The sequence below is a fragment of the Solenopsis invicta genome, chromosome 5 (genome assembly GCF_016802725.1).
Source record: "Solenopsis invicta isolate M01_SB chromosome 5, UNIL_Sinv_3.0, whole genome shotgun sequence".
In the NCBI taxonomy this organism is placed as follows: domain Eukaryota; kingdom Metazoa; phylum Arthropoda; class Insecta; order Hymenoptera; family Formicidae; genus Solenopsis; species Solenopsis invicta.
Window position 1 is genome coordinate 18,917,368 of NC_052668.1, and position 16,474 is coordinate 18,933,841.

At 41.3% G+C, this 16,474-nt stretch overlaps 1 protein-coding gene across 8 annotated transcripts in view; it reads left to right on the forward strand.

The window, feature by feature from the left end:
* LOC105205722 (talin-1) overlaps nucleotides 1-16,474 on the forward strand; it is a 52,754-nt gene that overhangs the window by 12,645 nt on the left and 23,635 nt on the right. The window contains exon 1 of one of the 8 annotated variants that reach the window (XM_039450062.1): nucleotides 4,771-6,193. The exons of 5 other annotated variants lie outside the window; for them this stretch is intronic. The gene's annotated coding sequence lies outside the window, so the exon portion shown is untranslated. Of the gene's footprint in view, nucleotides 1-4,770; nucleotides 6,194-9,179; nucleotides 10,133-16,474 lie in introns of those variants that run through there. 2 more of the 8 variants (XM_026131763.2, XM_039450063.1) reach the window with 2 other exon arrangements.

Consider the following 16,474-nt stretch of genomic DNA (forward strand, 5'->3'; position numbering starts at 1 on the left):
GACCGAGCGTTACGCGGTGCGCAGGAAATCGTCCTTCGTCCGCGAGATTTGGAATATTCGAATTTCGATGTGCGATGTGTACATTCGGAGTAGCACGAGCGTCGATGGCCCACACAATGGAAACGTTATGGCCCAGACATTTTGGCGCCGAACTTACAGCTGCCCACACATCGAAACTGCAAACAAACACCGAGTCCGACAACACTTGTTCTACTTGCGTGTAGATTTATATGACAAGTTGAACGTATGACATTCGTTGCCACGTTTGATCGTAACTTTTACTATTGCAGCCATTTTATACTTTTCCCCCATGCACGAATAGCGTAACCATTTTCGTAGACACATTTTCAGATAGTATTTCGTCCCCTGGTTTATTATACAAAAAAGGGCGCGATAAATCATAAACTTTCCGAGATCCCCTATTGAAGATTTTTTTTTTAAATATAAACGATACCTATGTTTAGAGATGTAAGCAGAAAAAAATTTTATGTTTCCTTTTTTCATAACATACGTTTTTTGTGAAAAAAAACAACAAATATTTGATTTTTTTATGTATTTAATATATATGTATTTTTTATTATTACAATTTAATTTTTCTTAATTTTGAATTTTTTGAATAATAAATTTTAAATGTAAATTATATTAAAATTGATTATATGGTTATGAAAAACTACTTTCAATTAAGTATCATTTCAATTAAGTATCAAAAGAGAAAAATTAAAATTGAATTTGGCATGAGTATTTATTATAGATATAAGTTTGTAATAAAAAGTGTACTTTATTATTTTGAATAATATATTATTATTTAGAGTATAGTTATCTAATCACAATATTCAACATCGTCTATACTTTCAAAATTCATTGTAGAAGAAACTGAGATTTCATTTTGATCGACTTTATCATTTAAATTAATTTTCCTTGATGTGATATTGTCTCAGAAATTTCTGATTTTTTATTAATTACGCTGGTGGTACTTTGAGGAGCAGTGAATTGTTGTAAACTTTGCAACTTTAAATTTTTACCACCCAGTCATTAGTTAATTTCTTTCTTTTAGAAGTGCTTCGCACCATATGTACTAAAATTACAAATAAAATCAAATTTGTATTTTTTTCAATATTTTTTTTTATTAAAAAAAAACGTGTTTGTACATCTCTACCTACAATGCGAATGAGTGATATTATAGAACACGATATATTAATACAAATGTGTCTTGTTTACTTGGATTAATTTCTTTCTTCATTCGAGTATTATCAAACGCAATTTACATTCGACAGCGCGGGATTCCTCTAGCATTTCGTACTTTAAGCAATGTGAAGCTCTAACAGTTTACGCTTTCACTCACTAACAATTCCACGTGAGAGGATCCTCCGTATAATTGGGAACCATAAAACTTTTCCGACCGTAAATCGTTGTCGGGCGAGCGCTGCATTTTCGGGGACTGACCGCACGCGCGCGAATCCAGGGGGTAACTCGAATCGACAGGCGCATTGTCAGGCCGATTAATCGAACGATAAGTTTCACCGTGTATGGAGAGAGTGATTGACGCTACCACGATAAGGGTTGATGGCCATAGGAAGAGAGATAGAGAGAGGAGGGACTGAAGCGCGAGATGGCGAGCAGAAAGAAAAGCAGAGACGCACTTAGGGGGTAGGCTCCTTAATTCATCCCGGACGAATTCGTCCCATCCTCTGTTTTCTATCCCCCCGTAGAAGCATGCTTTTCATCATTTCCGCCGCTGACAATCGCGAAGCAAAAGAAGACACGTGACACGCCTGGACAACCACTCAGAACTTAGCAAATGTTGCTTTAAGGATAAATAAATTTTTATCAATACTTTGATATGCAGGTGCGATATTTTTGTTTCAAGATAAACGGCTCATTTTTTTAACGCCACATTGCAATGTGAAATGTTTTTTGCGTTATGTTACAGCCGTAGATCGCGTTTATATTTTATCATGTTTTTTTTCAATAGTGAATTAATCGCCTTTGTTATAAAAACTAATTGATTACTTGACAACGTATCATGGAAAGAACAATTTTGCTGAAATACAGGTCTAAAAATAATGTTAAATTATTTAAAAAATTATATCGAATATTTAATTTGGTTGCTACAATGTTTTTAACATTCTAGCAACGAAAATTCGAAGTGTGCATACATGCGTAAGCGATAAGCAATCGAATGAGCTAAAAAAAGTTTATTTTTTTTTAATGTTGGGAGTTAACTTCACACGGGTACACTGAGGAAAAAAAAGTTGTTAACTCGACTAAATGTTCAACTCGATTAAATTTTTTCAGTTCAAGCATTTATGTGTTTAAGTTAAATATATAATTACTTGATTGAAGAAATTTAATGAAGTTGAAAAATTTATTCAATTTTACAACTCTTTTTGTCATTGTCAGTGTATATTAAAACTGTCTACAGCAATATTATCGTATTTGAGCATCCTACGTAAATGTTTAAATGCTGCAGGAAAATTATTCTTTCCGTATAATATTCTATGTAATATCTAAAAAAAATATGACTTGCTATTTTACATGATTATTTAAAGCTCCGTAAAAATTATCGCGGAAGTGCGTTATAAAATTAGATCAAGCTCAATTCGTCAACTAACATCTACATCCATATCATTTAACACAATCGCACATATGAGCTGCAATTGAAGGTAACAAACATCTTAATCAAGTCGTAAAATTGAGCGAGCTGCCGCGGCGCTCGAACGACGGGAAAATTCGTCTGTCCACGTTCGATTTTTCGTTTCTTTTTTTTTCTCCCGCCCATTAGAGAAGAAAGCTGGGCGATGTTTTGCAAGTCGCTTATGGTCAAGCAACCGGGCTTCCGGGAGGGAGTGCCGCTCGTTGCATAAATTGCCTGTACATCTCAATTCACCCCCCGGGATGGTGACCATTCCCTTACACGTCGTGCTCCTGAGTGACACTCCCCATCCTCTTTCGTAGAAAACCTCCCGCCTGTAGACTCGCATTATCATCCCTTCGCGTTTCTGCATCTCACCCCCCCTCCCTCCCCCTGTCCTTCGGCCTTTAAGGGCGTGGGTCTGTTTCGAATCTTTGTACAGTCAGCGACCTAAGCTCACACCTAAGAAAATTATCTGATCCGATCTTGCGCCGCGCTAAGAAGCAGAAAGGAAGAAGAATTAAGAAATTTCCACGATCGAACTTTCTTTATTGAATTATCGCATAAAAGATATTTGAAAGAGTATTGATTAGATACGGGAAATTCGCGTAATAAGCTGCACGTGACACGATAAAAATACACGAGAGAAGTACAGCGCAATGAAATTTAATGATTACACGAATTGATCGGCCCGATGTAAAAGTGCCTGCAACGTTCACCTGCAACGGTCGGATAGCAGAGTGCTTTTTGCGATACTCCGAATACAAACGCAAAGTGGCACGTTCGAAAAAGCTATAGGTTGACGTGGTAATTTTCTTCTTAGATTCGCATTATCATTTTTTGTCATTCGCGCCGTGGCACGCCACCTGAGATGATATTGCTGTTTACGTCCACATCGCTCAGAGGCTTTTTAGCGCATAATTTATTTTCGTAATTTAAGCGATAGGTATCTCGGCTCGCGTGACGTAAATAAATTTCGTTTTCGCATCGATATATGTGAACCTATTTAATTCTCTTACTGTGGTCGCCGTGTCTGAAGAAACGGAGGTGTTTGGTGAAAAGCGCGTAACGTTTTTATTTTACTTTATCCATTTTTCAATAGAGATTTCAAAGTTAAGCTTTTTTTATCTCGTCGAGAGATGAACGTGAGAGAGGAAAAATTCTCGAGAACAATGCAGCACATATAATGTATCTATTTATGAAAAAAATGATCTTTATTTTTATTCCTCAGAGAGGAATAAAACTCTTTAACTATCGTAAAAAAAGACTCTTACTCCTCTACTGTTTTTACGGAATTAAATTTTTATGGTTTAAATTTTTAAATCCATCGTAAAATTAAAAATCAGTTCTAGAGGTATGAAAATTAATTGGTAATGATTGGTTTTTAAATAACTACTCGAATAATCACTCGGTGTTTGTACACTCGGAAAAAAGATGTGTTGAAAAATCCAAATATTCAATCCAATACGAATAACCGAACATTGGATTGATTCAGCAATTATTTAGTTGCACAAAAAGAGGTTCAATTTATTCGTGTCAACTTGATAAAAATTGTCTAATCAAGAGTCAACCAAACCAACTCAATATTTAGTTATACTGTAGTAAGCGACGCACATGAAACGTTGACGTTTCAATTCGGTGGTACCGAAAGATTGACCGAGGTACCAGATTAGGAGGGGTCTTCGCAGCGACATCATTAGTTTAATTGCAACTGCATCCTGGTAATCGTCCTATAAATTCGGCCGGTGTCATCTCGATTACTGCAATTTACTAGCAAATTCGTCGGCGGATCTTGGCGCGGTGTCACGGGACAAAGCGGCAAAGTCGCGGCGCGACGCTCGGCCCTTTCGCCAGCGCGCGGCGCGCGGCGCACGGCGTTCGTCGCCGAGGGGGCGAAAAAGGCCAGCGGCGGCGAGAGATGTCCTATAGCGCGATACGACACTCGAATTTCGAAGGGGTCGGCACCGTACGCCGTTCCGCATCCCCCGCGCGCGCGGCCGAGGGTAGTAAGGGGGCTCACAAGGGGTGAGGGGCGCGAATTGGCGGAGCACGAGGAAGCGGGGCAGCGTCGGACGGTCGCCGCCAATCGTCGCCGCCCTCGTCCACCTCGAAACCCTCGCGTCTGCGCCCCTCGGTTGGATTGTCCCCTACGTCGGTGGTTCCCTACGTCGCCCTCGGTTCGGGTACCGCGCGCAAGGCCGCAGACCTATCACTTCTTTGGCGACAGCCGTCGGGGTAACATCCTCGCCCTCTATCCTCGCTCTCTCCTTAATTCTCCCATCCCTTCGACCCTTCGCATCACACCGTCAGAAATCGTTTGATTCCCAACTTTCCACTCGAACTCGCCGCTTCCCATTCCCAGTTTCCTATTTCAATCTGTCTTCCTTCGAAACGTTTGATTTTTATCGATCCATCCTCATTTTACTTTTGTTTATTCTTCAATCCTGTTTGTCCGGTTTCGCGAAGATAGAGTCCAATCGGGCGGGGGCCGACCGTTTTCAACTTCGCGTCGCAGTGAAAGACAGGTCTCGCGATCGTTCCGGCTTCCGAGGACGTGCAAGCGGTATATAATCAGTTTAACGTTTCTCAGGTAAAACGAACTTTCGTTTCTTAAAAAAAAAAGGGGGGAACTCCTGTTATTACTTTCGCCATATTCCGAGCGCGTTGTCTATCGTCGAGTCAAGTTTTTCTCAACCTACGTGTGGTTTCGCTCGCAATTTTCGGAAAATGCTCTCGCGGTTCCGTTTGCGGTTCTTCTATCTCTTTTTATATTTTTTTCTTCTTTTGTGTTTGCCATTGCTCGCCGATTGCCTTCGCGCCGTCCGCGGTCGTACGGAAGAAACGTACTCCGTTGGTTCCGCGATTATCGCCGGAAGGCGATCGCAGCTGGTGCATCATCGCGATGCAGCGCACGGCTGTCGCGCCCCCGGAACTTCCTCGTGCCTTAAAACCGCCGTCCAGTTTGTGACAATAAATTTCACTTTGAGACCTTCCTTTTTTTTACGAGAATTTTCGATGCTCTCCCGCGCGTTCGCGTCGTATCTTCCGGTTTTTCTAGACTGAACCACCTCGTCGTCGTCAGCGTTCGACGAATCGTATCCAATGAGCTTATTTTCCCTCCGAGTCGATTATCGATCCAACCACGAGATTGCCTTATCGAGATCCAAGTCCGTCCGGGTCTTCCCGCAAGTCCTCTTCTCCCCATCCCCCTTCGTTTCCCTCGATCGAGGTTGAACTCGAGAATCAACTCCGTCCCTTCCTTGTGCCTTGTCCACCAGTTTCCCGATTTACCGCGCCCGCTTGTGACCGGGGCGGTACGTTCGTGATCCCGAAGACACGAAGATCCGACGGCGTGCAGTCGACGAGAGAGAGAGAGAGAGAGAGAAGATCGTCCCTCCCCGACTACTACGTACAATCTCCTAGAAGCATCCTCCGTTTTCCCTCTGTGCCGTGACTCGCGCTGAAAATCACGGGCGCGACGAATCCGTCCGAGAAGAGAATTCTCCCCCCTTCCCCGAGAAGCGCGATCGAGTGACACCATCGCACGATGACACCGGCGCGGTGAGTAAGAAACTATTCAACTATTGTGTGACGCCTGAGAGAGAGCCACCTTTGCTAAATCGTAACTTTAGCGATTGTTAGCGAAGTGAAATAACGTCGCGCCTCGTTCTCTAGCGCTGTCGCGTTGCGCGTGCTTTTGATGTGCCGCGCTATCATCTCGATCTAAAGCGACCAAAAGTTCACAGTTCGCGAGAACATCTCTAGCTCTTCGCTAACGTATCTCTCTGTAATAATCTTTTAAATTTCTCTTTAAATAAATTTAGATGTTGATGTGACTCGCATAATCATTTTTCTTTTACCGATTTGTTCCAAAAATGTGGCGAAAAATTTCTATTCTTCTATCGAATCAAGATGTGCCTTGACACACGTAGAATCTGATTAAAAGTATTCGATAGCAAATACTCAGAGTCTGAAGAATATGTCGATCGAGATACAAGGCTCCATCTTTCTCTTCCTTATTTATTTTTGTGATCGAAAAAAAGAGTTGTTGATTTGACTAAATTTTTCAACTTGATTGAATTTCTTCAGTTCAAGTATTTGTGGATTTAAGTTAAATATATAAATGCTTAAACCGAAGTATTACATGTATTTATAATAAGTCAAATACATAAATACTTGAACTGGAAAAAAATTTAATCGAGTTGAAAAATTTAGTCAAGTCAACTTTTTTTCTCAGTACATAATATTGCTGAATGATCATTTGTTAAGTACATTTCGATATGTTACGTCACGCGAATAATAAATATCTTCATATAGATGAAAATATGGCAATTTACTTTTCGATGGAATTCTTTCTTGCTAACATTAACGACAGAGTTGAATTCTGTATTCAAATTAAAAGTCACGTGTCCTGATTTTTGCCGGATTCAAAATCGGACGGACAAACGAGCTAACAAGGCCGAGTGTGTAAAATTGATTGCCATAGAACGATCGAGATAGTATACTCAATTATTAAGAGCGAGTCGTGGTAACAACCCCCTCACGATCCCGAAATCAGATAGTATAATACGAGGGTCGACTTTCCGGGGTCCCGAAATTGTCCAATATCGAGAGGGAGGCTGACTAATAACAATCAGACATTCACGCACACATGCACACACGTACATTGGATTTCTCTTCTTTAAAACCCGCCCGTCCCGTGAGATTGTTTTAAATGACGAAACGAGATAGATTCGATCCTCCGAAACCCACAAACGGCGATGTGAAATTTTACGATAGAAATATGTACTGATACTGTCTAGGGTTTTCCATTAAACGATATTTATCATTCTTTGTAAAATTGTTTATACGAACGGGTATGTCGAATTGTAACGTAACTGGGGCGGATAAACGATCGTAAACCGTGCACGTTGGAGGAATCAAAAGCGGTTTATAAAATTTCACGGCACAGGTGAATAGAATCGGGATGAGGGTCCCCTAAATAATTATTTGAACAAAAATAAAAGGTTCATAATGTGATACGCGAGCAAATGCGATATAGATTCTGAGTTTGACGTTTTGTCGATAGAACTGCGTTATTGACAGTACAGTTTTCAGTTGTACAATCTCTCGTTTACACATTCAAGTATTATTAATCATTTTCCAATAGAGCGTTTCCAATAGAGACATGGTATCCATTTGGGTTTATTGGTGACGTGCACACTAAAAATATAGTTATCTCTAGTAGATACGATTTTATGTGGCAACACACTTCATATTAAATGCAATAAAATTAGACACTCGAAAAGCCTCGAAAAGCCCTGAAAATATTTACATAATTCTTTAAAGCATTCTAATACGTAGTTTCTAATTTTAATTTAATTCTTTGCAAAATGTAATAGAAGTTAATATATAAAAAGAAGTAATTGTTTCATCTTTATTTTCGCAATATTGCGAGCTGTCGTTTCGAAGCCGGCCGAAATTATGGATATAGATTCCTGTGCATCCCGAGTCTTTTATCCCTTTCTGTTTCTCTTTCACGCCTTATTTTAATTCTTTACCATTGTGGCGGAAGAAGAATTGATGATTTCTGTATCTGTCACAAGCGCTCGAACGTTAAAATCACGACTTAAACACACGAGCGTATATACGTTTATTTGAAATCCCGGCGGACTATTCCTTGCGGCTCGACAATAACGCTAGTTCTCTGTGTCAGCGTTGGCTCCGAGTCTCTCAAACGCGATCAATTCGAGTAAAAATTTCTCCGAACATTGCGAGTCTTCGTCAACGAAAATATAAAATGTAAAAAAAAGTTACAGTATGATTGAAAAAAGAAAAACACGTTGAAAAAGTAAAATTACATGGAAAGAATAATTTTGCTGAAATAATTATGGTGAACCATTTGAAATTCTCGTTATTTAAGAAATTGTATGTTTAAATTGGTTGCTAAAATGTCAAAACTGTTTGCAGCGACGTTATTATGCTTGGACGTCCTACATAATTATTTTAATGGCCCAACATGAAATTATTTTCTTTACAACTTTAATTTACATTGTTATAAAAAAATGAATAACAATAAAACAAATATAAGAATATTTCTTGCTTTAGTTAGAGCGATCGTAGTTGGAGTTTTAATTTTGGAAGGGATTTCCGAGGAGAGCGAGAGAAAGCAGCTAATCGTTGGAGAAAATGATGAAAAATTAAGATGACCGGGACCCGGTCGACACGATTTGTTCGCGCTCTCACGACGCTCGAGATTTCCTCGTTCGGGGGTGTGTTACTAGGGCACCAGTGCGCAGAAGCCCCGAACATGCCCGATGTGGAGCCCCAGAGAGCCGTCGTAGCGATGTCCCCCTCCCCTCCCCTCCCCTTCGGTTCCCCTGGTCTGCTCGTCGCTTCATCCCCCGACCGCCGGAGTCCCACATCCCCCTCGAGAGAAAGAGGAAGACACAGGGCGCGAGCGAACGAACGAGCGTGAGAGCGAGCGAGCGAGCGAGCGAGCGAGGGGTGGTTCCCCGATCCTACCCTCTCGGTTACATTTCGAGCTTTAGCCCGAACCGCGGCACATTCAGTTTCTGACCGGCACGGCGATCGAAGTGACGCGTCCGTCGTTCCCGATCGGATCGTCGCAGCACTTCCCTCGGGATTCCGCCCAGGAGGATCCGGTTGTCCCGGTCACGTTGTCGCGTATCCGCGCGCGGCGAGGGGGCCAGCGAGGAGGATTGGCCTGCGAGATTGCTATACGCACGCGGTCGGGAATGTCGTCGCGCGAGACTCGCGTTCGCTCGAACCCATCGATCCTCGCAATCGAAGCGATTCAGTGACGCCTGTGTGGGGCTCGTGCCGCAGTCGTATACGATAAAATCTCAATCGGGATAAGTGCGAGAAAAATAATAATCGCGATCTAAAATACATAATCGATCGTTTCCTCTTTTCATTCCGAGCGTTTGTATACCGGAAAGTATAAGCATCTTAATTTCGTAATCAATAGGCGGACTTGACTTCTCCAATTAATTCCACCTCTATATTTTATGATTTTTTTCTTTTTAACTGGAATACTTGTACGCGAATTGCATTTGGCATCCAGCCTTTTAATCGAATGCCAATTAAAATTCTTTCCCTTGGCAAATATTTATTGTTATTAATATATTCCTGTTTTCAAGAGCAGAGTTGCCGTATGAATAATCTCGTTCATCGAGGATCGTCGATTGTCGTGTAATGGAATATCGATGTAAATAGCGAAGATTTACCAAGTTATCAAAGCTCGTCGTCGTCGCCGTCGTCGTAAATTGGTCGCGATCGCGCATAAATATAATAGAAATGGAGCTGAACCCGTGCTGCAGCTTCGTAGGGATAGTAAATTATCTCTACACGAGAAGCTTGCATCGGAAGCGGCGTCAACCGGCGGCGCCCAACATTCCACGATCCTGGGTATTATAGGAGTCCGCCAATAGCCAAAATTAGATATATAGATGTAGTTGCTGCTAGGCTCCGCTAAAGCAAGCCAATGCGTCGCCGGAGGTAAATATCATCATCCACTATTTTTTTCTTCCGCTCAATCTCATATCGCGCCTGTTGTCGCATCGCCAACGTCCATCGTTATCGCTCGTTAGCCCACCAGCCACGTGGCATTTGCCTGCCTTCATCCGAGAAACGATCGTGCCTCGTTATAGCTTTATTATTACGTGCCTTGCAACAATTTTCAGCCGAGGAAAAATTTCGTTTTATAAATAGCGCAAAACTGGAAATAGAAATTTAACATTTAACTGGTACGCAGTTGATAAATGAGGCCTCGATCGTCTCTCGCGCGAGCTAAATGTTGCTCTGACGATGTTTCGTAGAACGACGATGTTTAAATAGAGTGTTAGATTTAGAACAGATGCAAGCTGTTTCGTATTAAAAAACTTTTGTCCTATAGAGTTTGAGTGACAACGTTACACTACCAGCTTTATTTGTTCAGTTCGTTGAAATATTCATTTAATTTAAATGGTTAGCTGCATATACTATTTCATACCTTTACAAGTGAATTTATCAAAACTTTTGTTGCGCCGAACGGAAGTTTATTTACAAAACGTTTACTCGATCGATTCAGGTGCAGATGAACGCGATGAGTCGCATTTGCGCTTTATTTCGTCACGTCGGCAAATGCGTTAGTGTGTTATATTTGCGTCTACTTGTAGCTTTGTATCGTACTAAGTGTCCCTAATGCACACATTTGCCACGTAGTATAATATAACGAAAGTAAAGTGTCGCGAGAATAAAAAAAGGCTCCTTTTCTCGCATCGTCGGTGAAAGCGCGAGAAACATTACGGAATAATTGCAACGACGTCTCACAATGTCACGAAATTAACTTGTAAAATAAATTCGCGTAATGCACGCCGCGCGCCGGCGAATATAAAGCGGCGAAAAGCGCTCGTTTAAATATCTACCTGCACTTTATCGATTTTGGATGTGGACAGAGCCAATGAAAGGCTCAAGTTTTCCGCGATCGTGACGTAAAATATATTTCTATTCTCGCGACACTGCGCGAAGAATAAGTATCTCCTTTGCGGAAATTAATTGCAACGAGACACGGATATTCCCGTAAGTTATCGTATAATCGTCGGGGGGTTACAAGTTATTTGGATAACCCGGATAATAAGGGGTTACGCGCGCGTTTTGTGTGTTCCTGCGCGGTTTAACTGGAGTAGTGACGCGCGGAAAAATGTGATGACATCCGGCAAAGGGTGGCAACGACACGAAAGAGAAGAAAGGTAGGAGCATAGCGTTCGTGGAGTGGAGGGTGCGAGAACCGACCCGACCGTGCCACCCTTCCTCGCGAGGCGGCGATCAAGTTAAAAAAGCTGACGAGGCCACTATAACTCGCTCCGAGAATGGAGCATGGTAACTACATCCTGCGGCCAAAGTAAATGGCAGTAAGTGTTTCGTATCTACATATATACGGTCGATATATACGCTTCTACTCGAGCAGATTTCGTCTGCAAATTTCATTTAGCAGATTGTGCGCATCCTTTATGATGTCAGTCGTGATTATTCACAGCTTGATGACCGACGCGGCGGCGTACAGAGAGCGATTCATTATTTTATGAGCGCTTTAACATTTAATGACCTTAGCAATAAGATTACATAACGTTTTGTAGCATTCATATATTTATATAGAATTAATAAAGCAATAATAACTAGAGCATACAATCGTCACCGAAAATAGTCATTGAAATAAATTATTAGTGAAAAATTGAATTTGCAAGCTACTATTAAACGATAGTTATTGAACGAAATGTTATACATTGTCTTCATTAAAGTGATATGTTAAATTATTTAAGTAATTATAAAAGCATAATTGCTTTTTAATTAATGAATTGCCGGATCATGAGTACTTGACGATTACACTGCAATCATTATTAATTCAATCAGTTAGCGATTATATCGACGGTAATTACTGAACCGATTATTAATTATTAATTTTCGATTTTGCCTAACTTTTGCATAACTCATTAGTGGGTACCCGAGAGCCAACTTGGGAAGTTGAGCTGAAAGAATAGTGAAAATAGTCGCAATCAAAGCGATATTAATGTAATATCGATAAGGGGGCCGTAGGAAATTATGTTATCAGCATTAATCTTGCGGAGTGGGTGCGCCAAGTATATTCTAATGCATAGGAAATGTAATTTGTGTGGAATATATGCATAAGGCTTGTGTCGCGCGCGCGTGGCCTTGTTAATTCTCACACGGGCGAGCATTCGCTATCATCCGCCGTCGCCGCCGCCGTCGCGAAGAGCAAAAACACCGGTAACAGATATGCCGTAACATCACGACGAGCCCAAGTTGCAACGCGGAGAGTCACGCGACCGTAAACGAGACGACACGCCCGAACTTAACTTCAAGTTTAAATGAAACTCTCTTTCCGCAGTTCTGCAGCTCTGGAAAATAGCGTAGAATCAGTTAAGACTCAGTTAATTTAAACCGACGCTTACGGGAACGGCCTGCCGCGGAAATCGCGTAGAACGCCGTAAGATCTGCATAAAGATTAATTTGAGGGCGTGTGGGACGTCCAAATCGATAATTGTATCGATAATTGCAACGCCAATGCCGAGCCGCCGCTAACGGCAATTAGACTGGATCATCATGCAGACTCCCGCCGCTTCAAACGTTGAGCAACAGCTAATCTAATTTTATAGGAAAATTTTTTAACTATTAACTATCTTTGTTATAAAAATAATATGCAGTCAAGGAGCGTTCTAGTCACAAACCTAGCCAGATGTACTTGCTAAAGTCGTTGTTTATTTGCAATATGATTAAAAGTTATTTCTTCATTTTATTTACGTAAATATTTCAATTGAGAAGTTTTTAACTCGACTACAAGTAAATAATTTTTTGCGCTGAGTAAAATTTGTTTCTAAGATATTTTTTCTCTCAAGGTATGTTTTTCACAAAATGAAAAAAAATTCCATCTTTAGCAGCCACAGCCATTCTGGCGACAATATGTAGCGCGTCCAAAGTTCGATCAAGTTCAACTTTTTCAGGCAGCGTATTTCGAAAATTCTTTGACTATACACAAGTCGTGAAATAAAACTACAAATTTTTCAATCGCGTGAAAAACATGTAAAATCAAATAAATTTACATATCATTTAATACAAAGAAACATAATAAAGATAGTTTACAATTTAGAAATTTATTTATAAAATTGACCGTCACCCAACATTTGAAACAGCACTGCTGTTAAAGCATCGATGTCTGCACGAGGATCCAACCTTAGACGCGCCATCTAATTCCCATGGCGAGCGAGAGAATCGGTGGGAAGGAAAAGGGAGAGGGTGGGATTTTTCACGAATTATCGCGAGATTTTAGCGGGGCGGTAAATATAACGTGCGAGCTATTCAATCGCGCGGCGCTGCGCCGCGATGATAAATGACGAGGACCCGGACGGCGACAGATTAACACGTTTCCACTATAGATTCGCCGTTTCCACGATAATCGACGGAGGCCCCGCCGGCTGATTGGCACGTATGCATGCGCGGCACCGATCCATTAGAGTGAGGAGTAGTAGCGAGGGCGCCGCGCCGCGCCGCGCCGGTGGGATTAGCCGATTTTGCAGACCGCATAATCGCGTCTTCGTTGCCACCCCCGACCGCCGTCGCCGCCGCTGCCCCGGATCGCCGCCCTCAATTAGCCCGCCGTCAAGTGTCATCGCGACGGATATTATACACGACGTCTAATTTTAGAATCGCTCTTGATTAACGCGAATCGCGCAACTGGCTCTCCAGCGCTTCCTTCTCCTCCCCTCCTCCTCCTCCTCTGTTGTCTGCCTCTTCTTTTTTGTCTCGCGTTCCACCGTTAAATACTGCGATCGCGTTTGATAACGGTGCGCTTCGCGTTCGAGCGATCAACCGTATCGAAATGGAAGAATTCTCCGTGGAGAATTTAGGCGGTATGAGGGAGAATAAAATGGGAATTTGTTTTGCTACGTCAAAGAGACGGTATTGGAGTTCGATCGAGATGAAAGCCCTATTTATGTTCCAGTGCGTTGAAGGAACAACGCGCGCCGTACCGCGGGAAGAAGATCATGGGATAAAGAAGCATTTTATCATGTTGCTTAAACAAATTCCCCTCCTCCCCCCTAATAGTCTGTCTCTTCCGCCTTTTTATCGCGTGCTTCTTTCTTGCCGAGGTAACTGTTTAAAAAAAAATTTAACGTTTCTCATTTTACGCGCGAGGCTCCGTGAAACAATTCGTCGACTATTGTATCAACAACCCATTTCAATGTCTTGCATTATTTTTGCGATAAAATTCTAATATGATTCTAAAGTCGTTTGTATCGTTAATCTCGTAAATTTTCTGTTGTTCAATCTTAATTTTTAATGCTACTTTAGTAAATGCATATAATAATTGATTTGTATGTCAGTAAATTTTTATATATTATATTACGTTTTTAAGAACGTTAAATTTTCTTGACGAAGTGTACTGTATATGCTTCCAGTTAAATAAATCGGTTATTATCGTTCCTGAATCTCTTAATGATACTGATGAACGGTAAGATATTAATGGATGTTTAATGTAAATTGTAAATGTTGTTTCAATTGCTTAGTTACAGCCTCATCTCTATTGTGTGCTCGGTTATTGTTATAATTTTTTCCAATGGTCTGAATTTTATCAAATCTCGCATTGTGTTGTGCGCAGTAAAATAAATTAAAATTGAATTAAATTAAAATGTTTAATTTGGGACGCAACCGTGTCACGTAACGTTCTTCTCCGTTCAATTGTAATTCATAAAAATTATACCACTTTTATCTTAACGCTCTTAATTGTTTGTTTAATCGAACTTGAAAATAATAAAAAGAACAAAAATTGAATTTAGCGTGAAGCTGACGAAACAAAGAGTCCGCCACTTTATCGCCGTTCTTTTATTCGACGGTGGATGTTGCGCAACGTCGTCCCTCTCCGTAAGAATATTCAATTTCCAGCAATATCAATGCCAGCATTGTCGGGAAGTGGCTCCATCCCGCCGGCAGTATGTATGGACTTGATGATCCAGTTGTATGTAATGAGGTCATTCCCTCTGAATCGAGTTCGTGCGGGTAGGGAAGGTGACGTATTGCGAATTGAACGAAGTAACTTTGTAGCCGACGGTGGTTTCAATTTCGCGCAGTAAAACGCCGTCGGCTCTGCCAGCGATTGCCTGTTGCGCGATTTTTTTTTCCTTCGCGTTCCGTCATTGGGATGTTCATTTTGTTCCTCTTTTTATTCGAAAAAGAAAAACTTCGGCGCAGAGAGGAAAAGGTATTCTCGTGCTCGTATCTTTGCAGGCGAACAAAATGCATTTATGTCCATTTCCATCGATGCAGATTAACTTACCTTTTATCTTTTTCTAATTCTTGAAAATGAAAAAAAAGATATCAAGTAAACCGAGATTAATGATAATCTACTTTGGTAGAAACGGACATTAATCAAAACGTGCAAATCAATTTTCCATAATAATTTCGTATCAACTCAATTTTTTTTAATGTTGTTAAAGTCAAATTTTCCGAGCAAACAAACGTTCGTTAGTTGTACGTATAAATTGTTTCTAGTTATTAACGAGAGTGGAGCAATTACATTATAGCGTATCTGAATTTACACGACCGATCTTTAATTGCTTTTTCTATAATTATGATAATTTAAATATTTTGCCGACTTTGAAAATGAATTGTCGATAATTATTGTCAAGAATTCGATAAAATGCTTTGTGATCAGTCGTACATTCTTTGCAACTTTGATGTGTACTATTGCAGCCGACGTATTCGACAAACATTCCCCATTTAGGTCAGAAATTCGATACGCGCGATGAAATCAAAACCGTACGTTAATTGGGTGAAAATTGTCAGCGAGAGAAAACGAACGGGCGTGGAGGGAGTTGGGGGAGAAGGTGGGTGGTGATAATGGAAGAGAACGAGAGAGTGAGCTCTCGTAAGAAAGGATAGCCAGAGGGTACGGCAGGGGGTTACGGTCGGAGTTTGACACAGTCAGAGACCAGCGTTGCCTGGCAACCTTTAAGGGTGGAAATCCACATTGGCGTAGGGTGTATACCTGCGACGAATTTATGCGGCATTACTATTCCTCCTGTGGAGGCCCTGGGAGGCCTATCCCGCCTTTCCCTCCCCTCCGCAAGGGACACGTGGGGGAAAGAAACACGCGCGAATGAGCAGCCGACACACACGGCACACGGGTGTGATCGACTCTGATTGAATACAACGAAATTGGGTGTTTATTCTCGCGACGCGCGTCTAACGACGTGCTCATTGTCGCAAGAGAATACACGTTTCGCGCACCGCAAATTAACGAGGAGATAGCAATCTTCTTCAACGCGCGATGGAGGGACGAGCCCG